General features: G+C 48.6%; 3 protein-coding genes and 1 pseudogene across 4 annotated transcripts in view; 2 read left to right on the top strand and 2 right to left on the bottom strand.

Moving 5' to 3' along the window:
* The window catches only part of LOC119843364, a 68,738-nt pseudogene extending 63,813 nt beyond the window's left edge, over positions 1–4,925 (bottom strand).
* The window catches only part of LOC119843336 (butyrophilin subfamily 1 member A1-like), a 1,931,986-nt gene that overhangs the window by 1,132,325 nt on the left and 775,092 nt on the right, over positions 1–24,569 (bottom strand). The gene's annotated exons all lie outside the window — the stretch shown is intronic.
* LOC119843287 (zinc finger protein 850-like) overlaps positions 1–24,569 on the top strand; it is a 1,467,609-nt gene that overhangs the window by 1,258,691 nt on the left and 184,349 nt on the right. The window lies entirely within an intron of this gene.
* Positions 1–24,569, top strand: part of LOC119843319 (zinc finger protein RFP-like) — a 555,398-nt gene that overhangs the window by 421,913 nt on the left and 108,916 nt on the right. The window lies entirely within an intron of this gene.

The following is a 24,569-nucleotide window of genomic DNA, read 5'->3' as shown; positions in this document are numbered from 1 at the left end:
TTTCATATTTATAACAGCATCCCCACTCTGAACTGCTAGACAGTTTTCATCATGACAGAGAAACAGACAGAGAGGCCCAGAGACACACTCTCATATTTAATATAAACTGATCTGAAACCTTCTCTTTCCTCTCTCATTCAGATATCTTTCAGCAATGAAACCAACATCCTTGCAGCCTCACAACCATCCCAAGACACATAATCCATAAAACAGATTTACTTTCTCCTCATCAACCCCTCCCACCCTTCAGATTCCAGCTGGTTTGTCTCATTCACTTGCTTGCTGCCTTTCGTCGTAACTTAGACCCAGATCATGTAAAGACTTTGGCATAAAAGTAACTTTATCCACTTTGGTCCCTTTGACACTAACAGGATGTTGAGAGTTTGCAAAATCCTGGTTCTAATTGTGAGCTGTTGGGTCTGTTTACTCATCGTTTGTACTGACTGACTTGGCTTTGGCCTGATTAGCAGTTTGCTTGACATAAGGGAATCGTTGCCTTAAGTGACCTTCTTATCAAGTGATGTGTTCCTAAGTTACTATGTGGGACAAAAAGGTATTTGGATCACACAATATGCTTAAGGAGAACAGACACCCAAAATGTACTGCCCGAAGCAGTAAGCAAAGTCCAAAAATCCCTATGTGGAGGGAAGGGTCAAAGTAAGCTATGCATAATTAGGGGTAATAAACCAATGAGAAAAGAGAATAACATGAATATATCTTGGAGTGCAAAGCTCTGCCAATAAAAAAGTTCATGCATGTGAATTGTATGAGTTATATAAGATATGAATATTAAATAACACTCAAAGGTGATTGGAAAAGAACTAATAAATATGTAATTTGGATGTGTATAGTACATCAGACATTGTAAGGGATAGTCAGAGCTTCATAGGAGAAATCCCCTGTGACCCACCTATGCCCCAGGAGAAGGGAACTGGACAACTCTGTCTGTAACTCTGTAAAGAACAATAGTCCTTCACACATCAGGAATGACACGCCAGGTTACACCGAGATCTCTGACTGCTGGACCCCATCGCTTATGATTCAGGAGCCCTTCCTTCCCTGTGTGGGGATCTGGGATGTTTTTCACTCAGTCTCACCTGCAGGAATTCACTCTCTGGCTTCTGACCCTTCCCTTCGCTGATCAGATCACCGAGATGGGAAATCTGCTTGGAAAGCTTACAGACATTTTCATTCTGTATCTTCACAATCTGCTCATTCAGCTTGTCCAGCTGGGCCAGCAGGAGTCGCTCTTGTTCCTCCAGGAATCACTGCAGTTTCTGAAATTCAGACACAATCTTCTGCCTCTTTGTTTCTGTCTGCTTCTAGAATAAATAAGGAAAGGGCTGGTCAGGAACATGGATGAAGCCTGAGGGCCTTTCATACAGTCTTACAAGAGAGAGTTTCTTTACAATCACTAAGACATCGGTGTAGGGACTAGGACATGAGCCATCAGGCCTATTGCTCAGAGCTGCAGTTGGAAGTCAGGAACTACAGCCAAAGTCAGACCTGAATCGAAGTCAGGATCTCACCAGGGGCTGAGGATGGAGTCAAGACCAGGAGTCATGCCAAAGGCTGAATCAGAATCAGTGTCTGGAGTCACACGAGGGATTGGGACTGGAGTCGGAGTCAGGCAGCCACGCGAAGGGTCAAGCCAAAATCACATAGCAGTACTGCAGATCAAACCTGAGTCAGGAACAATGCCAGGGCCAAGCTAGAGTCAGGAGACAGTCCAGCAGCAGATCAGGAGTTCACTCAGTTGTTTGGACAACTTTCCATGACTCCTGCTGGCGTAATTCATGCATCCGAACATCTGCTCCAAACAGGAGCTTCGTAGGCAGATCTTCTGGTGGGCTAGAGTTCCACTAGCCCCTCCCTTGCTGGTTCCGGAGAACGGTCGGGTTGTGGTGACCATCTGGGACCTGTGGACTGGGGATCAAAATCTTTCACATCATGGCACTGGACTCTACTTTCTCATCACACGGGAGAGGATTTTCTTACAACTTCCCATTTGGCCCCAATGTCTCTTAAAGGGATGTCTCTATATCTGATGTGGTTTAGACACTGTGTTCGATGGCCTCAGAGGGTACATCTACACAGCGGTGGGCCTCCAAGCCCAGGGCAACGCTCTTGCAGCTCACATTACCGCACCAACAACAGCTGTGTAGACATTGGGCCTCTGGCTGGAGCTACTGGGATATAATCAGTGCAGTGTGGGAGAAGTTTTGTAAACGTCACAAGGAACAGTAATTACCTCATTAATTAAAACACACCTTAGATGCTGCAGAAGATGCTGTTGTCTTTCTCCGGGGAGAAAATATTTGTGATACACACACTTGTGTATACACACACACACTTAGAGTATCCCATGATCATGGAGAAACACACACAAAACCACATTCACCAAGGCCACAGAGAAATCTAACAAACAACCCTCCCAGCTCCATGTCCCAGCAGGTGAAGAACAACAGGCACCTACCAGATACTCCTGGCCTCTCTTCTCTCCAGCCACTTTCAATCCCAGCAGCTTTTCTCTCTCTTCCCTCAGAGTCTGCAAATGGGCCTGGATTTTGTCCTGACAATCAGAAATGATTTGGTGGGTTCATTTTGAGGCTGTCTGTTTGTAGGGGGCGTTTTTCCATCTAAAATGCAACATATGTCAGTCTTCCTAGCTAGACTAGGTGGGGGAGGTAACATCTTCTATTGGCCCAACTCCTGTTGGTGAGAGAGGCAAGCCTTTGAGCTTACACAGAGCTCAGCTCTGGGGAACATACTCTTTCCTAGACCTGAGCTCATATGCAAGCTCGAAGGCTTGTCATTCACCCAGAGAAGTTGGCCATGAGCGGATATTACTGCACCTACCTTGTCTTTCTAATATCCCGGGACCAACATGGTTACAACAACATTGTGTACAAAAGTGGGTTCTTCTAGATGTAGAAGATCAGCGACACCAAGGAAATGAAACTTTATTTGTGGAAACTGGGAGTGTTTTATATTCAGAGTTGAGTTATTACATCCACTTTTGCCATCAATTTAAACCTGCAGGAAACTGGTGTCACATGGTGGTGAATTTATAAAGCTGTTTTTGAGCAGATTTAAGAAACAGTGATATCAATCCCAGAAGCCTCCAGGGCAGCCATATAAGCTGGGATGCTCAAAGGAACCCAACTCCATTGGCTTTCAGCCCTGAAGCCAGGGGATTGGACTGGTTGGACAGCACTGATCTAGGGCCTAGGGCAAACCCCATTAGATGTGTTGATTTGTGTTAGGAACAGCTGGGGTTTGCTCTACTGCTGTCCAATCCCCTTTCCCTGCCAATGACCTCTGGGTAGCTACCCCACCGTCCCCAGCAAAGGTCCCGGAAGTGGTGGATTCTGAGAGATTTGCATAAGCTGCAGTATGGGACTAACAGACCCACTCTGGCTAGTCCTTGCCCACATACACAACAGAACAGGTCAGACTGACACCGGTCAGCTCCAGCCTGGGGTTAGTTTTGCTGCAACCCAGTGTAATCCCAGTGGTACTTGGCATGGACCTGAGCTGTCTGGAGCCCTTTTGTGTGTGGACTGAAGGTGCTCGGGATCCACACGGTGTTTAGCCCAGTGATCTGCTTTAGTGCAGGCCGGTAGCATCTGAGTTTAACCCCTCATGGAGCAACACGGGAGTTCAGAATCCCAGTGGGAAACCTCCTCTCCCAGCTGGGCCTGGGGCCTTTATCAAGGAGCTTTCCCTGCTAATGGCCGCACTTTATCACTGCTCAGTGCTGCTGAGGGGGGGCACAGTAGCCTAGTGGTTAGGACGCTGGACTGGGCCTTGGAAAAGTGGGATTTATACCCAGCTCTGACACTGATCCACTGAGTGATCTTGGACAAGGCACTTCCCCTCACTCTGCTCGGTTTCCCCTCCCACCTTTTGTCTCTCTTGTCTAGTTAGACTGTAAATGGCTCGGGGCAGGGATTGTCCCTCAATGGGGTTTGTGCAGGGACTCCCACAATCGAGGTCAGCACTCATCTGGGGTCTGTAGGGGCTGATGGGATGCAAATAACAATAATAAACTCTGTGATAAATCAGTAATAACAGCCATAGCTTGTAACTCCCGCTTCTCCAGCCTGAATGCAGCACAGTCACGTAGACCGACCGGCAGCTCTTGTGAGTCAAGCCTCACTGATCATTTAACAGCTTCCAGGCTATAGAAAGTTCCCATAGTTCACTGGTGGTAGCTGGGTTTGCAAAGATTCAGCTGCTTAAAGAAAACTTTGCCACATCAGCCAAATTTAAAATCCTCCTCTGTTGCCTTTCTCGTCAGGCTGGAGCATCATTAATTTGTACAGCCTCTTTCATGCAATGAAGGCTACTCACAGCTGAACAACACAGTGACACCTGTCTCGGGCAACTTGTGATGCCAGTAACCTGTAATTAAAAGCCTAAGTTATTACCCATTAGAGTGGACAGCAACTCGGTACCTTGTACTCCTGGGCAGCTTCCTGTGTGGGAACCACCGTGTGAGCGCGGTGAGCCCGGGACTCTCTGCAGATCACACAGATGGGGGTTTGATCCTCTTCACAGAACAGTTTCAGAGCCTCCTGGTGTTCCCCACACACCCCGCCCCCTCCTGCTCCTTTCGCTGCCTGGAAGCTTAGCTGCTTGGCGATTTCTATGACATTTGCCAGCTGCCTGTTGGGCCTGAGGTTTCTCTATTGCACCGTTTCTCTGCACTGAGTGCAGGAGGAGGCTGTGTCGGGTCCCTCCCAGCACTGGGCGATGCAGGCTCGGCAGAAATTGTGCCCACACTCCAGAGTGACAGGGTGTGTGAAATACTCCAGACAGACAGGACATGTCGCTTCCTCCTGGAGACTTTCCATGGGGTTCTCTGCAGCCATGGCTCCCTCTGGGCAGTGCGACAGGGTAACTTATGTTTCAATTTTCTGAGTTCACACTATGCTCCGCCTGCAGCAACAACGGAGTGTTTTCCTTCTTGGAACTGACTTGTGCTGTTGGCTAAGCAGCAACGAGCCCATTGTGAATTTCAGCCCTGGAGGCTTTAGTGAAAAATGTTCCACTAGGGCTTTGGTCCTGCAATCAGTCCTTTAGCTTGTGTGGGACTTGACAGGGGCATCCGTGATGCTGAACCTGCAGAAGCAGGGGAAAAAAATCTTACTCTTTACCTAAAAAGATAAAGGAGAATGTTTGTTTTTATAGGTTTCAGAGTAGCAGCCGTGTTAGTCTGTATTCGCAAAAAGAAAAGGAGTACTTGTGGCACCTTAGAGACTAACAAATTTATTAAATAAATTTGTTAGTCTCTAAGGTGCCACAAGTACTCCTTTTCTTTTTGTTTTTATATTTAGGTTCTTAGACCTTAGCTGGAGAACTCAGGCCAGAAAACATAAACTGGTCCTTTTGTTTCTGAGTGACAAGGTTTCACTCTGGTCACGTTCTCAACCTTTTTTACTCTGCCATGTGACCAAGAAGCTTCCCATTTTATTCAAACGATAGCTGAGATTCTCATGGTATCACAGGATTCTAGGAGCTGGGGATTTAGGAATCGCACTGGGTACTGAAAGACTTGAATTGAAATCATGAGAATTTGTGGCAACCCCAGAGTGATTTGATGTGGAAAAGAAATGGCTCTATTTCTGACTATTGAAGATCCTTATCTGCCTCCCATCCCTGTATCATATGTTTAGCCTGACAACACTTCTGTGAGGGGGGGGAAGTGCTGTGACCCCATTTCAAAGAGAGGAACACCCGGCGCAGAGCAGAGAAGTGACTGCCTGAAGCCACGCAGGAAGACTGTTACAGAGCAGGGAATTGAACCTGGGTCTTCCAAGTGAAGAGTTAAACCACCGGACCAGACTTTTTGTCTGCATTAGGAGCCTGGGAAAGGAGGTGTCACGGTGTATGGAAACCCCATCTCCTTTTGGGGCAGGGTGTGGTTGTGATGCTACCACTGTTACAATCAACCCTACTATCCCTAGGCTGAGACTGCATGATCCAGTGGTCGGGGGAGGTGACTGCAGGGATAGGGGGCCCTGAGCCCTCCCTGCTCCCCTGGGTCCTGGCCCAGGGCCCAGTCAGCGGTGAGTGCGGTCACCCTCCAGTCAGCAGGGGTCCCACTGCAACATGCTGACCTTCCTCGGGTGGGAGATACCACTCACACCACCTCCCTGGGCCACTTCCTACCGTGTCCCCTGAAGCTGGGGTCCGTATGTCATCGGGGTCTCCGAGCTCTTCAGTGAGGATAGCTCTCCAGGCTTCCAAGTCCACTCCTGGGCAGGATCCTCAGCCACATGTCCTCCCTCCTCGGTGGTCAGCCTCGAATGAGTTGGGCTGCTCCCTTTTATACTGAGGCAGCACTTGGCACATACCCAGCATGGTCTGAGGGGTGAGACTTCCACCATCCATAGTGTTGGGTTAACTCTTTCTTGCCTAGTGTGGGGTATGCACACCCCATCACAGGAGGATAAAGACAAAGATACACGCAGGGAAAATACATCAACAAAGTTTGTCTAATAAACCTCTCACTGACCCTCCCACAATCACTGGGCCAGCCCTGTGCAGAGTCAGGGGATCATAGTGGACAGGAATCGAGTACATGGCGAGATTGAAAACAGATGATTTTCTCAGGCCTGCTCTACAATGCTCAGGCTGCCTGTGAATACAGTCACATTCTGTGTTCAGGGCCCAGCTGACCACAGCCCTTCCCCTCTCCTGGTCTGTTTGTGTTCCCTAGAGAAACTTCTCCACCTGTGACCGCTGCTTCTAATCAGATCCCTGGGGAGGAAGAGAGGAGAAACAAACATCTCTCCCTCTCCCACAACCTCTGCCAGTCCCTGCTCCTCATCTGGTGGGGAAATACAGTAAAAAAAGATAGGTTTCAGAGTAGCAGCTGTGATAGTCTGTATTTGCAAAAAGAAAAGGAGTACTTGTGGCACCTTAGAGACTAACAAATTCATTTGAGCATAAGCTTTCATGAGCTACAGCATCTGATGAAGTGAGCTGTAGCTCACGAAAGCTTATGCTCAAGTAAAAAAAGAGTCTGTTTGGATTCTAAGCTGGTGACATTGCTTCCTCCCCAGCAGCTCCCACAGCTGGTTGGCTCAAGTTTAATAACCGAAACCCCACCTATGTGGGCAGTGGCTGAAAGTCCACTTGTGGCTGTCCAGGGACCTGAGGGGAACGTGCCAGGATCTCAGCCTGGTCCCTAGGAGGGCAGGTCTCCCTGTCACACAAACTTAACCAGCAACTTCTGCGCTGATTGGCCCCTTTGTCATCAGTCTCAGGGGAGAAACAAGGGCTCAATGCAGTGAGGAGCTCCTCTCTCCCCCATGCAGGGGTGGCAGGGTTGTATAATATTTGGTGATGCCCAGAATGGGTCCAGTTTCCTTCCCCACCCCCACCCGCCTAAGGCTCTGGGAGGGAGTTTGGGTACTAGGTGTGGGCACGGGACTGGGACAAAGAGTTGGGGTGTGGGAGGGGCATGGGGCTGGGCCATGGATGAGGAGTTTGGGGTGCAGCAGGCAGGCTGCCCCAGGGCTGGGGCCAGAGAGAACTCCCCACAGCCCTCTCCCCACCAGCAGCAGTGAGCTCTGGGGGAGCGGTCCCCCTCCTCTCCCCTCCTGGCACGACACTCACCCAAGCCCCCCCCCCAGGCTGCTGCTCAGGAGGTCCAGCCAGGATAAGCCCCCCATCCAGAGTCAACTTGGAATCACCTGCCGGGGAGGGGGGTGGAGCTGCCATACGCCTTCTCCCTCCGCAGGTGTAGCAGCCACCTCAGCCTGGCCCTGGTGCTGCTCCCTTGTAGCCAGCAGCAGCAGTGGCCGGCCAGGGAGCGCAACCTGGAGCTGCAGGGGGCAAGCACTCGCTGCCCGGGGCAGGCAGTGACGCCCAGGGGAAGCACGCAGGGATAGCAGGCAGGGCTGGGGGAGAGACCTGGCCTCAAATGATGGTGAAGCCGTCCCACCCCAGCCCTGAATTTGCTGGAGCCTGGGCACCACGGGCCCATATAACTCGCCACCCCTGCCCCCAGGCCAAGCTGGGGCCTTTTGGCTGAGGGCAGCATATGTGAGGGCAGCTGGCATTGGGTCTCCTGCATTGCCCAGGTAAACAGAGGTAAACAGAGAACTGCAGACCCTAAGGGGCTCAGGCCACTTGTCCATTACAGCTGCAGGAGCTGGGAGTGCGTCTGGGAGCCTGCAAGAAGCCACCTGAGAAAGGGAAAATCTAGCGTGGTGGAGAAGCTGTGATAGCTAGAGAAGATGCTGGAGATGTAGCTAGTTCCCTGGAAACGATGTGGCAGGAATTGAACAACCTGGAAATAGTGTTGCGACTGAGGTGAGTAAAGCAGGTTCACAGCTGTGATTGCCCCAGCACGGCTGTTCTCTGGCTGCTGTTGGCTGAAGGATTTTCTTTAAGGGGAAGGAAGTCATAGCTGCTCTGTTGCTGAATGTATTTCTTCAGGTTTGTAGTGAGCCATCAAACACATTCACCCTGCCGCTGGGTCAGGTACCTGGGTCTTTCTCTCCGTATTTCAAAGCAGAGCAGAGTTATAATAGTAATAAAAAAATCACAAATGGCAGGATACAATATATAACTCCTCTGACCAGAGCATACAGAGTGCCCAGCTGGCTTAGAAAGGGACATACAGCCCTGGTCTTCACTACAAAATTACTTTGGTATAACTACATTGATCAGCGGTGTGGATTATTCAGTGAAGTTATATTGACTAAAGCGCCAGCATAGACAGTGCTATGTCGGCAGGAGATCTTCTCTTCTGCTGGCAGAGCTGCCTTCTCGTGGAAACTGAGTTATGAAGCCAACGGGTTAGAGCGTCTTCCCCAGAAGTGCCACAGCAGCGCATTGCAATTTTGTAAATTTGTAGCGTAGAGCTGCCCTGAGATAGGCAGTTGGGGATGACCCCTTTTACCTTTCTAAGTAAATGGTGGTTCTGTTGATGGATGTCAGATCTTATGTCACTCCACAAATGTAGGCTAAAGATTAATACAAAGTCTAGGTGAAATGTTACTCTTTATTTAGCTTCTTTAAGCAGGTGGATTTTTACACGTACACAAAACTGGAGCCAGGCTGTGGGACTTGTCACTAAAATTTCAACGCAACATTAACCAGTATATTGAAAAAGCTACATAGAACCACAACTCTGCATGGAGCTTTTCAGGATTGATGCTGCAGTGATCGATCCACCGGGGGACCCACCAAATCAACCCCTGGTCACTCTACCAGAACGAGATGAGTCAGGGGAGTCAACAGGAGAGTTTCTTCTGTCGACCCAGGGCAGTGTGGACCCCGCGGTAAGTAGATCTAAGCTATTGCAACTTGAGTTACGCTACTAACGTAACTCAACTTGCGTAGCTTAGATCGACTTTTCCTTGTAATGTAAACCTGCCTTCAGAGACAAGATCTTGTCTCCATCCCCCATTGATACACAGATTGCTGGATTCTGCTGCTTGCCCACAACGCATGGGCATTCTGACACCTTCTTCGATCCTTGCTTGAAACACTCCTCTGCCAGGATGCCTACAAAAAACCTTTGCAGTGGTGAGGCAGCTGGTGTGCTGAGAGCATGGCTGATCATGCTGCCCAGGGCTGTCTCATTGTGTTCCTTGGTTCCCACCATGGCTGTGTGACAGACTGTAACCCTGTGATCTCCCCTTTTACAGGATTATGTTGTACAAAGTCTGCCTTGTGAGATATCATTTGAAACGAAGGTCTGGTCTACACCACAGAGTTAGGTCAACACAAAGCAGCTCACAGTGCTGCATTGACGCAACCAATTTGGGGCAGGGTGTGGAGGCGAATCCCATGTCTGCCCTCAAAAGTCACAGCTGGGAAATTAAAGGGATATAGACAAGAAGAATGTTTTATATGTTTCATTGACCTTAACTATATGCCAGGCTTACAAGGAGCAGAGATGGAACTTTCATAACCAGACAACATGGCAAAAACATCCACAAATTTGAAGTGTTGTTCTGAAAGGCACTGAAGTGGAGACACTGTCCATGAATTATGGGGTGGAATTAATGTTACAGTCTCACTTTCAGAAACATTTTATACATCTCTATCTCCATCTCCCTCTCGCTTTCCCTTTCCTGTTCACTTTTCTTTCATTTCATCCAGTTTTCCACAGTGTTTTCTCTAGCACTCGTTCTCCATCGGTTTAGTTCTCTCAGGGTATGTCTACACTATCCGCTGGATCAGCGGGTAGCAACTGATCCAGCGGGGGTCGATTTATCACATCTAGTCTAGACGCGATAAATCGACCCCTAAGCGCTCTCCCATCAACTCCTGTACTCGAATCCCGCGAGAGCCGCGGGCGGAGTCGACGGGGGAGCAGCAGCAATTGACTCACTACTGTGAAGATGCCCCAGTAAGTGGATCTAAGTATGTCGACTTCAGCTACGTTATTCTCGTAGCTGAAGTTGTGTATCTTAGATCGATCCCCCCCGAAGTGTAGACCAGGCCTGAGTCTCCCTAACTCTTGTCTAATCCGTGTCACAGATCATTTCAACGCAGGTGCCCCGTTTTCTCTGCTGAATGTATCCCCTCCCCTCTCGGTGCCTCATGAGTTTTTCCTTCCCCAGATTGTTTCGCCTTCACTCTTTTCATTTTAGTCTCCCTACTCTTTCCCCGGGCTTCTCTCCTTACTCCCATTTTACTTTATCTTCACCTTTTCCCACTTAATTTCTTCTCTACCTTCTGGTGAAACCTGCCCTGTACCTGACTCTCCCCTCCCCACAGCCACTTCTTCTTCATTCAGCTGACATCTCCCCACCCCCCAACTCCCCAGTCCCTGGTCTCCTCCCCCAGGCTCCCTGCTGGTGCAGAGCCTCCAGCTTCTCCCCAAACACTAATTAATTAATTGTGTCCCTGCCACCCCACATCTGCCTGTCCCCAGCCCAGCTGTTAATTCTGCCCCCCAACCCCCACATCACTTCTCCCCCAGCCCCTCCCTCGGTTCTGACCTTGCAGCCCCCACATCTGCCCCTCTGCAGCCCGGGGGGCAGGTCTTCCAGATGTCATAGAGATCAAAGGTTGGGTGGACAGGAGTCCATCAAGGCCATAGAGAGGAGCAAGAATGCTGGATAGATTGGGGTGCTTCAGGTCATAGAGACTAGGATGACTGTGGCTAGAGCAGTCCATGTTTTCATCCCCACTGGGCTGTTCCCAATCTCAGTGACACTGGCTGACCCAGGATCCCCACCAAGCCTACAACTAATTATTTTGACCCTTCATGACACCTGAATTCCAGCCACTAATCCATCTCCAGCAGGACCACTTCTAATATTCCAAACATTTGCACCAGCTTCAAAGAATAAATATTCACAACCGGCCGGGGTCAGAGAGAACCTTCTGCAAACATAGATCTTTTCCACAAAATTATCCTGAGGTTAGGGACATAGCTCATTAGTCTGTCCTGACTCAAAGACTGAGTTAAGGTGCAAAGCCTTTTGAACCATCACAGCTATAAACTAGGGCTTTAGATTTCTGAAAATACCCTAACCACATAGTTAAGGACAGGAGGAATAATATGGTAATATTTATTTGTCTTTATATAAACTGATAATTTCCCTTCACCTAGAGTACTGTGTGCAGTACTGGTCACAGTATATGAAAAAGGGTTTTGCAATATCAGAGATGGTTCAGAGAAGGGCCACGAGAATGATCAAGGGCCTGGAAAAACTTATATTAAGAAAGATTCAGAAGAATGGGGCTGTTTACCTTAGAAAGGAATGAATACAAAGGGATAGGATAAAAGTACATAAAAATAATGAGACAGAGAAGATAGTTCGGGAACATCTTTTCTTCTTGTCTCATAACACAAGAACAAGAGGAGAGTTAATTAAATGGAAAGGGATGAAATTCAAAATGGATAAATACTTTTCCACACAACATGTAATTAGACTGTGGAACTCCTTGCCACATAGTGTTTTGAGGTCAGTAATGTAGCAAGATTTAAAAAAGGGATTGGACGTTTATATGGGTAACTAGAAGGGCCAGAATTGTAATAGTTATGCAAATATAGAATTTTGGAAGGAATAAATGGATCAAGGCTTTAAATGATCTCTATTAGGGATTAGTAATAGTACTTTTATATAGTGTTTCCCATCACTAGATCTCAAAGTGTTTTACAAAGGAGGTCACTATCATTGACCCCATTTTAGAGATGTGGAAACTGAGGTCCAGAGAGGGGTATGGCCTTAAACCTGAATCTGAGCCTGGGTTTACTATGTGGTGTAGACAGAGCCACTGCGATTTGTCGACTGTGTGGTTCTTCCATCTTCCTCAGAGACACCTGGTGCCGACTGCTGTTGGAGACAGGATACTGGTGTAGTTGGGCCCTGGATTTGATCCAGCCTGGATCAGCGTCACTATGTTCCAGGGACAAAATTGAGGCAACAGCCTGAGTAGCCCCATTATAGACACTAAACCAAAGCAAAATCGGAGGCTGATTTAAGCAACTTTTTACCCATCAGTTTCATTTCTCTCCTCAGACAGACAAGGTTTAATTTCTGCCTACATTCCCCACCCCTCCAAATCACCCAAAACAAGCCAATCTGCTTTGGGTCGGCACCGGTCCGTGTCCGTAGTGCCAGTGGCCGACCGCTAGTACAGCCGTAATATCACCGGACCCCAAAAGACTCTCCTCAACAGTGCACCACCCCACCAGAAATGCCCCAATCATCACTGACCAACAGCAGTGGTACTGTGCTGCAGCCCCCCCAGCTTTGCAACCCCCTGTCACCCACTGCCTGCATCCCCGCTCCCCCATGCAGGTGCAACACCACCACCAGAAATGCACCAACAGAAAGATCACTGACCACAGCCTACCAGCCTACTGTTATCAGCTCACCCAACCCCCCGAGTGGTCTAGGCAGGAGGCAGCCGGTTGGGAGAGAGCAGGCACTTCAACGGGTACGCACGCATGCCACACTCTCACCGCGAGGACTTCACTTAGGGAAGAAGAACCCAACCCACCGCTGACTGAGCTGGATTCCGGATTCCCTCCTTTATCTGACCTGTAGCACTGGCCTCTCCCCCATTAGCCTTGGGGTCTGTCAGTCTCAGAGTCCTGGTTTCGTCCCCTCTCCTTGCTTTGGGTTTTGGGAGAGGGATTGGGCAACAGGGAGCCAATCACCTTCTCCGGCAGGAAATTAAAAAAAATAATAATAAAAAAAAAAGCAGCAAAAAAAGTCCCCCAAACAAGCCACGTGAAAAACACCCAATTGGGGCTAAGCCACATCTTAGATCCCTGTTACACTGTCTGCAGGGAGCCATGGCTGCAGTGACTCCTCTGAGAAGCTTCCGAGATGAAGCAACTTGCTCCATCGGTCTGAGTTTTTATAGGGATCCCGTGTTTTTGGGTTGCGGGCACAGTTTCTGCCAAGCCTGCATCGCCCAGTACTGGGAGAGATCGGATACAGCTGTCTCCTGCCCTCAGTGCAGAGAGACCTTGCCCCAGAGGACCCTCAGGCCGAACAGACAACTGGGGAACTTGGAGAAATAGCCAAGCTGCTGAGTTTCCAAGCAGCGGCAGCAGCAGGAGGAGGAGATTTGTGCCAGGCGCACCAGGAGCCTTTCAGACTCTTCTGTAACCAGGACCAAATGCTCATCTGTGCGGTCTGCAGGGAGTCCCAGGCTCACCGTGCTCACAGGATGGTCCTCAGAGAGGAGGCTGCCCAGGCCTACAAGGCAGGAATTTGCTGTGCATGGTAATGACTTCGGATTGGGCATGTTTGCAGTTTTTATTACAATAGCTCCTAAAGGCACCGAGATCAGGGATCCTGTTGTGGTAGGCTCTGTACAAACACACAGACAGAGACATCCCTGCTCCAGAAAACTGAGAGTCTAAACCAGTGGTCCCCAATTTTTTCCCCTCAGGCTCTCCCTTATCCTGGCTATGGCCCCCGACCCCCAGCCAGGAGCTGGGAGTGGGGCCACAGTCAGAGGCTGGGGCCATAGCTGTGGGGGTGTCTTGGGGTTGGAGGTGGGACTGGGCCGGGAGTCGAGGGCTCAAACTGGGTTTGGGAGCAGAGCCAGGGTCAAGACTGGGGCTGGGAGCGGAGCTGGGGTAGGAGCCAGGGCCAAGGGGGCCATAGCAGATCTGAGTGGTACTCCCTTCCTGCCCCTTGTGGGGGCCGGCCTTGGCCCTGCCATGCTCCCTCAAATGTTCCTCCATGCTCCAGTTTGGGGACCACTGATGTAAACAGTCAAGGTGGACAAGTGTTGGGTACAGGCAGGCAAAGGCTGGGGATTCCGAAAGGTACTTAAGGTGTCTAAACCCCAGATTTAAGTGGATAAATCTGGAGTTTAGGCACCTAAATGCCAGTTTTCGGCTCCACTGCAATCCCCAGAATTCCTGTAGGAGCCCAAACTCACTCAGTGCCTGTGTATTCAGAGTACAACTTCTCTCCGTGCCTGTGTTTCTGCCTCTGGCCATGTGCACAGCTGCCCCCCATGGCATCTGGCTGCCTGTCTCCTGGCCACACCCAGAGCAATCCATGAGCTGGGGAAAACCAGGCATTCTGCTTCTCTCCTCTGTGGGGCCTGATCTGGTGGGCATGCTCGGAGACAAATCAAAGGAGTGGGAGGGAAACAGAGGCACAGAAGCGGCAGTGACTTAACCAAGCTCGCAAAGCAGCTCAGTAGGAGATCCAGGAATTAAACCCGCCTCCCCATGCCCATCCTAGTACCCTAGCCACTAGACCACAAAATCTCTCATCACTCCTGTCATGCAGTTCTCTACCATCACATTACAAACATCTCAGCACAGCTGCAGACTGGAGGCATAGCGCCCCAGCTTGAGCATTTCACATCTGATGGCCGCTGCTTCCAGGCGAGCAGCAGGAAAATAACACATGGTCAGCAGTGTTCTCAAGAAGTTTGTTCTCTGCTACTTTCTGATGCATAAGGTGCCCTGAAAGATTTCTGTTTCAGAAACAAAGGTTAATCTGCTTCACTTTTTCCTCAAGGAAAAACCAGGATGATGAATTCCTGTTTTCCCGGGTTTGCTGAAGGATGGTCACTTTGCTGCTCCTGAAGCAGAAATCATGGGCGAGGGGTATGACAGACCAGGGGAGGCACATCCCTGCGTGGCCCCCTCCACCCCCAGACTCTCTCTTGCTTCCTGCCGGGGCTCTGCAGCTCTTTCCCCATGGCTGGTCTGGGGGGGGGCCTCTGGCAGAAAGGGCCGGACTGGGGACTAGCCTCCCTGAACCAGTGGCTCACGTCCTGCCCATACAAACTTTGGAGTTTTGCAACATTCTAGGGCCCATGAAGTCCAAGTGGATTGGAACCTTAAAAAGTCTGCTGGACAGAGCAATCCCCTCGGGGCAGAATCCGCTGTGCTGTACGCCACTCTAGCTTTAAGGACAAAATGGACTATATTAGTGCCACAATAAGATTAAAGGAAGAAAATGGCTGATTGCCAGGACCATGTTGAACAAGCCCTTTCCCTCATGCCAAACAATAGAGCGCAATATTTATGCACCTTGTGAGTGTGTTGAATTTTTAGCCAGGAGTCTCTTTCTCCCAAGAGTTCATTAGGCGCCGGAGTTTAGTGTACTTTTTTTTAAAAAGTGTGTTAAACATTCTTACCAAAACTCCTTTCCCTTTAAGTTGCTCAGCTTTAACTCTCTGATGTCCAGCTCTCTTCATATAGTTTTCTCTGTCATTGCATGGGAGCAGGGCACCCTACCCTACGCTACTGCAAAATGGATACGACTTCAACCCTTTGCCCTGCAGCACTTGGAGGATTCGCTGGAGGCAAAGGGCTGTTCTAGACAGAGTCCCTAAGTCTCTATATCGGGTCTGGTGCCCCCAAGGCCTCTCTGTTCCCTGGCAGCATGACACATACAGCATAGAAGGAAAGCAAGCAGGGCTGAGAATGGGGCCTCAGATGCCCAGCTGCCATGAAATGAATGGGAGCTGTGCTTTTAAATCCTCTCTGTGGCTCTGCAACACCTCACCCCCGGTGAATTACAGAAGAAGATCCACGGAGCACATTTTCAAAAGCATCAACTGACTTTAGAGCCGAAGTCCCATTTGCAAAGGAGACTTAGGCCCGAATCCCCAAATGCACTTGGGTGTTGTGATGCTCAGCATTGCAATGCCTAACTTTTAGGCACCTAGAAAATCACTAAGGACATAAGAACGCCTGAACTGGGTCAGATTGTCCATGTAGCCCAGTATTGTGTCTTCCAACAGTGGCCAATGCCAGGTGCCCCAGAGGGAATGAACAGAACCCGGCAATTATCAAAGGATTCATCCCCTGTTGCCCAGTCCCAGCATCTGGCAATCAGACAAGCCCTGACGGTTGCCAGCCTGGAATTGCCAGGATTTCCTCCGGAGCCTTTTTAAAAAACTGGCTTTCCATCAGCTGTCCTCCAGTCATCTGGTACAGTTTGGAACAACAAATCCTGAATTAGGCATTTGGCGGGAGAGAGGCATCCACAAAAGCCAGCATGCTAGCTGTGGAGACTAGCCCTCCGGAGATATGGATGAGAGGGGTGTGTCCTAAGCCCCAACCCCCTCAGAGTTTGGTGTAGCAATGGGCCTGTCTCTGATCCACACCTGGGAACCCCTCTCCTGGAGTCAGGTGGCTTAGGTACCTAAGCTGTTTCATGCAAAATGGAGTTCTGCGCCTGTGTCACTCCGCACAACGTGGCCGGGGAAGAGGTTGAAGACTTTCTTCATAACTGTTAGCCTGGGGGTAGGGCACTCACCTTGTATGTGGGAGACTCCAGTTCAAGTTCTCCCTCTGCCGGATGAGGAGAAGAGATTTGAGTCTCTCACCTCTCAAGAGTCAATTGTGACATTGCCATGAGCACCATCTTGGGGCAACTTGAGAGGGAGATGGAAAGTCAATGGTAGTTGAGATCCCAACTTCATTAGGCTTCTTTGAAAATCCCAGCTTCAGATAATGAAATCAGCACTGCAATGTATATAAATTGCACAGAGGACAGACTCCTCAGCAGGCTGACCTTCCCCCCCCCCCCGCCACCCAACATTGTTTTTCTTGCCTCAGGAACAAATTCAAATCCAATTGAACACACTGAAGCAAGAGAGAGGAGAACTTCTGGAGTGGAAACAGGATGCAGAGACGCAAAGCCAGGAATATCTGGTAGGTCCCCATTGTTATGGTCCAGAAGTTACATGAGTCAGGGATGATATTTCTGTCTGTGGGGAGAGTGTCAGCCCTTGTCTATACACAGCACTGCTTTGATTTAGCTATGGCTACATCTACACGGCACACCGCTGGGGGCGTCCTGTAGGGTATGTATGAGAAACAGGCTGTGTCCACACTGTCATGTGTAGCTACATGTGTGAATAAAGGACTCCAGCAGGGGGAGGCAGCAGAGCTTCCGGAGCCTTCCCCCACTCCTGGAGCCTTTTCCTGTGGTGGGGAAAGGCTGGCACTGGGGAAGCAGCGGGACACTGCAGTGTAGATGGGGGAGGCCCTGCTGGGGGGTGTATAGAGCCCTGTGTGTAGGGTTTATACCCATAGGGTTCAGGCATATCGCGACTGTACTTGCTTAAGCCATGCTTCTCCATCTACATCGCTATTTATGCCCATTAGCGGGGGCATATAGTGTACGTCCTCTACACACCACCACAACATTTGTGTAGTACAGATGTACCTCAAATCACTTTTTAATGTAATGTCTTTATACTGGTGCAAGGCCCTCACAGGCAAACATTTTGAACCTAGTTTAATTTGACCCTAGTGTGGTGTGTAAGGTTCACCTTGTCCAGTTAAACTGAGATAAAATATGCTAACTAGGAGCAAGGTCGAGGTTAGATCAGGGTTAGCTGTGATGTATTGGGGACCGAGAGACTTTGTCCATTGGACCATATGAACTGGAACCATAAACTCACTGAACGTTAAATCTCACAAAATGAGGGTCAATCCATCCTCATGATCGTATCCACTCGTTATACTCCACATGTGAACATAGCTATTTTTAAACATCATCTTGATAACCTCAAGCACTTTGTCTCTTGTAGAGACACCCTTACAGGGTGTGATCATGTTTATCTTTGTTTATCATCCCTCTGGGCTGATTCCTCCACTGGCTTCCAGTTTCAACTCAAAGCACTGATCTTATTCCCACACATCCAGCTACAAACGCTGATTTCAGGGGAGATTTTCAAAGACACTTATGGTGATTAGGTGCCTAATTCACATGGACTGTTCACAGTGGCCAATGGGTTAAAGATTTCACACGCTAAGATGGGAAGAAAATGAACATCGGTGTCAGAATACATTTCAGAATCCAAGGAAGTATTCGAAATGTTTAAAGAAACGAAAAGGATGAAGTTGAGTGTATGCGCCGCAAATGGTGCGGCCCAATTATTAAATCTAAATATTTATAGACCAATAGTTCTACACCTACAACAGTTAACTGTTTATTCAAATGAAAAGTTTTATTCGGGGATAGATTGTTTTCTTAAACTCAGAGGTGCCATTGTGCTTTGAGTTCTGTTTTAGTTCTGCAGTGAACCACATTGCTGAATGGAATTCAAAGCGTTAATCTACTGAAGACTTTTTCACCCGTCTTTCCATCCACCAAAATAAACCCGGATATTTACCCAGAAAAATTAATAGTTTTCTGCACTGATTTTCACCAGTCTTTGTTGTTGTGGGAATAAACCCTGCTAAATTCCCGGGAAAAATTAAATAAAATTGGAAAACGAAGAGCCCTAATGATATGGAAGCAATAAAAGGCACTACTTCAGTGTCTAGGAAATGGGAGATTAGGAAAGTAAAGCTCTTTGCAGGGCCTTTTAAGAAATAAGAATGAATCCAGCTTCCAGAATTGCTGAGCAGAATTGCATACATGGAGCTTTTAGCTGGAGAAAAACAAACGCTCTGGACACAGCAGTTGCATGTGGAAGTCAAGGATTTGTGTGTCTGATGAGTCTGTTTGAGCAAGTGGCATTGGCACAGGCAAAATAGAACTTAGAAGGAGAAACCCCACAACCCTGGTGCATGCTTAGGGGCCCCATTCCATCAAAGTATGTAAATGGAATTTTAAAGGTGCTAACTGCAGAGAACTGCATCTAGAGCTCAACTAGGGATGGCCAAGTGAGTCCTCTCCAGAGCAGGAGCAATCGCCAGCTTGTGGCTCATGGGACTGAGCTCTTTTTTTCTTCTCCCCTCTCTCTTGTCTAGGACATCAAAAGCAGCTGGAGCACATACGTAGCTCCTTCCCACTCCCCCTTACGCTTCATGGTGTTGGAAGGGGATTGGACCCCCCAGGTCAGATTTTGCAGGGTATTTAGTCACCTGACATGTAGCTAGGCACTTGGTAGAATTTTCCAAAACAGCTAAGCGAGTTAGGCACCTCATTGCAATCAGTGGAAGTTGGGAGCCTATCTTGGTTAGGTGCTTTTGAAAATCCCAGGAGGCACCTTTAAAAATCAGGCCGTAAGTGACTTGCCCAAGGTCAAACAGGGAGGCTGTGGCAAAGCAGGGAGTAGAACACAGGTTTCCAGAGTCCTGCAGCAACCCCTTAACCACTGGAGCATCCTTTCCCACAGGATTAGGCCCCTCTGTCTGAGGGGGCATCTTATGAACCCCTTACTCTCATTAACTCCCATTTGAGGATCTAGGCATTTTAAAAACCCCAGTGAGGAGCGCAATTGACTCACCAGTGGGAGTTAGAAGCTCACAACCAGCCCATGAGAAAGCAGCCCCCTGTTAGCTCATTCTCACAAAAGACAGAAAAGATTGAGAGAACGTTTGTTTGTTTTCCCCTGTAGGTGTGGGAAGGTGAAGTTCGAGAAACAGTGAATGTGCCACAGGATCGGAGAGAGAAACTCCGTGTCTCTTCCCAAAGAAATGTTTGTCTACAAGAGGCTCTGAAGAAATTCAAAGGTAATTTAAGAGCTGGTTCATGCTACGGTGGTGGTACATTCAGATGTGCCTCTGACTATGGAAGGAGATGGACTCTTGCCTATTAGTTCTCAAATTGTCACAGCTGCAGCTGGTAGAACTCACTTGGGATGTGGGAGACCCCCCTCCGCATTCAAATCCTCTGTGCCCCCAGAGGGGGAAGAAGTGATTCCAACAGGGGTCTGATGTGGGTCTTCCTCTGTCTTCCCTGTTGAATCTAATCCATTGCGTATAAATAATTGAGCAGGGGGACTGGCTTCTGGATCTCCCACCTCCCAGATGGATGCTCTAGCCACCTGGCTACAGAGACATTCTCATGAGTTCTCTCTCTCTCTCTGGCCCAATAAATATTGATTATCCCCAGTGGAACATCTCTCGCAGGAGAGCATGAGGGCACCCATGCAAAGGGAGGCACCTACTGTGCTACCCAGCCTCAGTCGCCAAACACCCTGAGGGGGCTGGGACCTAGCACAACCCCACACCGTGGCATTTCCCACTGGCTGGCGTGAGCAGGGAGTCGCCGAGCGTGCTGGCTTTTGTGAATCCCATTCCAAGGTGCATCTCTCTCCCTGTTCACGATACAGGGAGCCTGGGCACTTGATTGAGGCTTTGTGAATCACAGTGACTGTCCAGATGCCTAAATGTCGGAGGTTGAGATGCGGGGCATCATCTCGCCTAAGTTTCTTTGTGAAGCCATCCAGCCCGAAGGTTTCCTGAGGCTATTTTCCTACCGGAAAGGGGGAAATCACATCTTTTCCGCTCTTTTCTTTCTCCAGAGGCCCTGCCCTATCAGCTGAACTTTCTGATCTCAAAGGCAGAGAAAGAGGGTAAGTTTTCCTGAGGATATTTTCCTACCACAATTATTAATTAAAATCTCAGGATTCATTTTTTTAGAAGAAGCTTCCGAATTAAAACGAGAGAAGTGTTCACCGGTACAGAGTCATGGATTCCAAGGCTAGAAGGGATCATACATCATAACAACATAAGAACAGCCATATGGGGTCAGACCAATGGTCCAGCTAGCCCAGTATCCTGCCTTCTGACAGTGGCCATTGCCAGGTGCTTCAGAGGGAATGAACAGAACAGATAATCAAATGATCCATTCTTATTAGCCAGGATGGGCAGGGATGTTGTCCCTAGCCTCTGTTTGTCAGAAGCTGGGAATGAACGACAGGGGATGGATCACTTGATGATCACCTGTTCTGTTCATTCCCTCTGGGGCACCTGGCATTGGTCACTGGCAGAAGACAGGATACTGGGCTAGATGGACCTTTGGTCTGACCCAGTCTGGCTGTTCTTATATTCTTATTCCCTGTCACCCATTCCCAGCTTCTGACACTATCCCTGTCCATCCTGGCTAATAGCCATTGATAGATAAATTCATGGAGGATAGGTCCATCTGTTAAAGAAGCATTGTCTCTCCCTGGGGGTCAGACATGCTCCCTGTGGTACAAGAGGGTTTCATTCAAGCACCATGCTCACAACTGTGTCGTGTTTCCCCCTCCTTTTCCCATGAGCACTGCTGGAGGCTGGGGAAGGGCTACCTATCTATGTCCTTGTACGGTCCCCCAGCAACAGCATCTGAATGCCAGGTATTTTTTATGCCCATTTGACAAAAAGGGAAGCTGGAGCACAGAAAGTGTAAGGGACGTGCCTGAGGTGACACAGCAAATCAGTAGCAGAGCGAGGAATAGAGCCCAGGAGGCCTGGCTTCTAACCTCTAGACCATGTTCCCTCCCCCAAATCACTGCAGTGCGTTGGATGGCCTTTACACATGCAACTGGTGCAGACATTTAGTGCCACCAGGAAGTCTAATTCCCATTGTGCCTGAGAGCCTAGTGTCCCTCCAGCAGTTCAGCCAACTCCATTCTCCAGCCCCGGGGCACCCATGGAGTTGGTGCCTATGCTGGGGGGAAAGCACCACTGAACTCAGGGGGAGGTGTTTTTGTACCTGGACAGGAAGGGCATCAGATTTAGCAGCCGTGTAAGAGCCTGGGTTAGATCTGCAGTGAGGGGACACTCCTCCTTAACACTCTCCTCCTGGCTCTTTCTCCTCTTGCAGTGCAGGCCAGTCTGGATCCAGACCTGGGAATTCCCTGTTCCCTCCTGTCCAGAGAAGAGAGCGTGATCAACAAATAAACACACACACAATTTTCAGAGCACAGGTTTCACCCTGCTGCCTGTGTGCTGGGCTATAGGGGCTTCACCTCAGGGAGATGTTACTGGGAAGTGGAAGTGGGGAACAAACGTTTTTGGGTTTGGGGCATTGCCAAAGAGTCTGTGATACAAAAGGGAGTAATAAGCCATACACCAGAGGAGGGGATCTGGGCTTTGCAGAGTACAGGGAATGAGTACTGGGCCCTCTCACCCCCCCTAAGACTGCTCTGGCCCTACCTCGTAGCCCCAGTAACATTGGGGTTTATCTGGATTACGAAGGGGAGAACATCCGATGAAGTGAGCTGTAGCTCATGAAAGCTTATGCTCTAATAAATTTGTTAGTCTCTAAGGTGCCACAAGTACTCCTTTTCTTGAAGGGGAGAACGTTACATTTTATGACGTTACATCTTCTGGCAGAGAGCCGATCTTTACTTTCACATCCTCTTTCACTGGGAAGATCATCCCCTTCTTTGGGAGCCAGCATGTAGAATATCCAAATCTATTCAGTAGTGATCCCTGGAATGCATACTATTAAGACCTGAGACAGAGGAATCACTCAATATGAGATATCTAATGTAGAGCAAAGAGATGGGAAATATATAAATTATAGCTGTCACACTTTGCCATTCTAATCACAGACTTGCCAGCCCCAAGCATTCAAAAACTGTGTGTCAGGCCCCTAAAATCAGGAGATTGATTTAAAAAATTTTTTAATATTGAGCTATTTTTTTCTGGTTTCTGTATGTACTTGGCTTCCCGTTTTCAAGCTCTTCTGTGCAAATGTGAAGGCTAGAAACTTATCTGTAATTTAACCTGAGCTTCCCTTGCAAACTATCCCCTCCAGCAGCTGAGACTTAAAGAAAAACACTGAGTGCTGCAAGACTCACAATAAAATGGTGAAGGAGAACAAGATTGGCTTGCTCAACCATTATGCTGGTGAATGGAGTTTCTCGACCCTCTTCCATGTCTGTCTCTCTAACTCTGTGATCCTCCAGACACACCCAAACTGGCCAACCCGGAGCCACTCCCAGTGTCACAGCAGAGCCTGCCTGTCTTAGGGCAGGTCTAAGCTTACAATGCTGCAGTGGCACTGATGCAGTGGGGCAGCTGCACCCTGTAGCACTTAAGTGAAGATGCTGCTATGCCAACAGGAGAGCTTCTCCCATCAGTATAGTTAATCCACCTCTGCGAGAGGCAGTAGCTGTGTCAATGGGAGAAGCTGTCCCGCTGACACATCGCTGTCTATAGGGGGAGTTCAGTAAATTCTGACTCACTTTGGGTCATCCATCAAAGTCCTCTGCTCTTTACTTATGAATATGAAAACCATAGTGGTGTTTCCCCCTCCCTCCAATTCCTCAGCTCAATGCTCCTATTTTGCTCCGTTTAGTTTCATAGATTCATAGATACTAAGGTCAGAAGGGACCACTCTGATCATCTAGTCCGACCTCCTGCACAGCGCAGGCCACAGAATGTCACCCACCACTCCTATGAAAAACCTCACCCATGTCTGAGCTATTGAAGTCCTCAAATCATGGTTCAAAACTTCAAGGAGCAGAGAAGCCTCCCTCCAGTCAACCATGCCCCATGCTACAGAGGAAGGCAAAAAAAAAAAAAAAAAACCTCCAGGGCCTCTCCAATCTGCCCTGGAGGAAAACTCCCTCCCGACCCCAAACATGGCAATCAGCCAAACCCTGAGCACATGGGCAAGATTCACCAGCCAGATACCCAGGAAAGAATTTTCAATAGTAAATCAGATCCCATCCATCTAATATCCCATCTCAGGGGATTTGGCCTATTTACCCTGAATATTTAAAGATCAATTACTTACCAAAATCCCATTATCCCATCATACCATCTCCTCCATAAACTTATCGAGTAGAATCTTAAAACCAGATAGATCTTTTGCCCCCACTGCTTCCCTTGGAAGGTTATTCCAAAACTTCACTCCTCTGATGGTTAAAAACCTTCGTCTGATTTCAAGTCTAAACTTCCTGGTGGCCAGTTTATACCCATTTGTTCTTGTGTCCACATTGGTGCTGAGCTTAAATAATTCCTCTCCCTCTCCTGTATTTATCCCTCTGATATATTTATAGAGAGCAATCATATCTCCCCTCAACCTTCTTTTAGTTAGGCTAAACAAGCCAAGCTCCTTAAGTCTCCTTTCATAAGACAAGTTTTCCATTCCTCGGATCATCCTAGTAGCCCTTCTCTGTACCTGCTCCAGTTTGAATTCATCCTTTTTAAACATGGGAGACCAGAACTGCACACAGTATTCTAGGTGAGGTCTCACCAGTGCCTTGTATAACGGTACTAAAACCTCCTTATCCCTACTGGAAATGCCTCTCCTGATGCATCCCAAAACCGCAGTTATTTGGATGCTGTAGATTCAGATGAATAAATTCATAGAATAAAGTTTATTTCTATCTTCTGGTCTTGCACTTTGTCACAAGGGTGCTAGATCTGTACGGCTCTGCCCTGAAAGGCTAGACAGACCCACGAGCAAATG

Source organism: Dermochelys coriacea, chromosome 14, assembly GCF_009764565.3.
Source record: "Dermochelys coriacea isolate rDerCor1 chromosome 14, rDerCor1.pri.v4, whole genome shotgun sequence".
NCBI classification, from domain to species: Eukaryota; Metazoa; Chordata; order Testudines; family Dermochelyidae; genus Dermochelys; species Dermochelys coriacea.
This window is presented reverse-complemented; position numbering and strand designations above follow the sequence as displayed.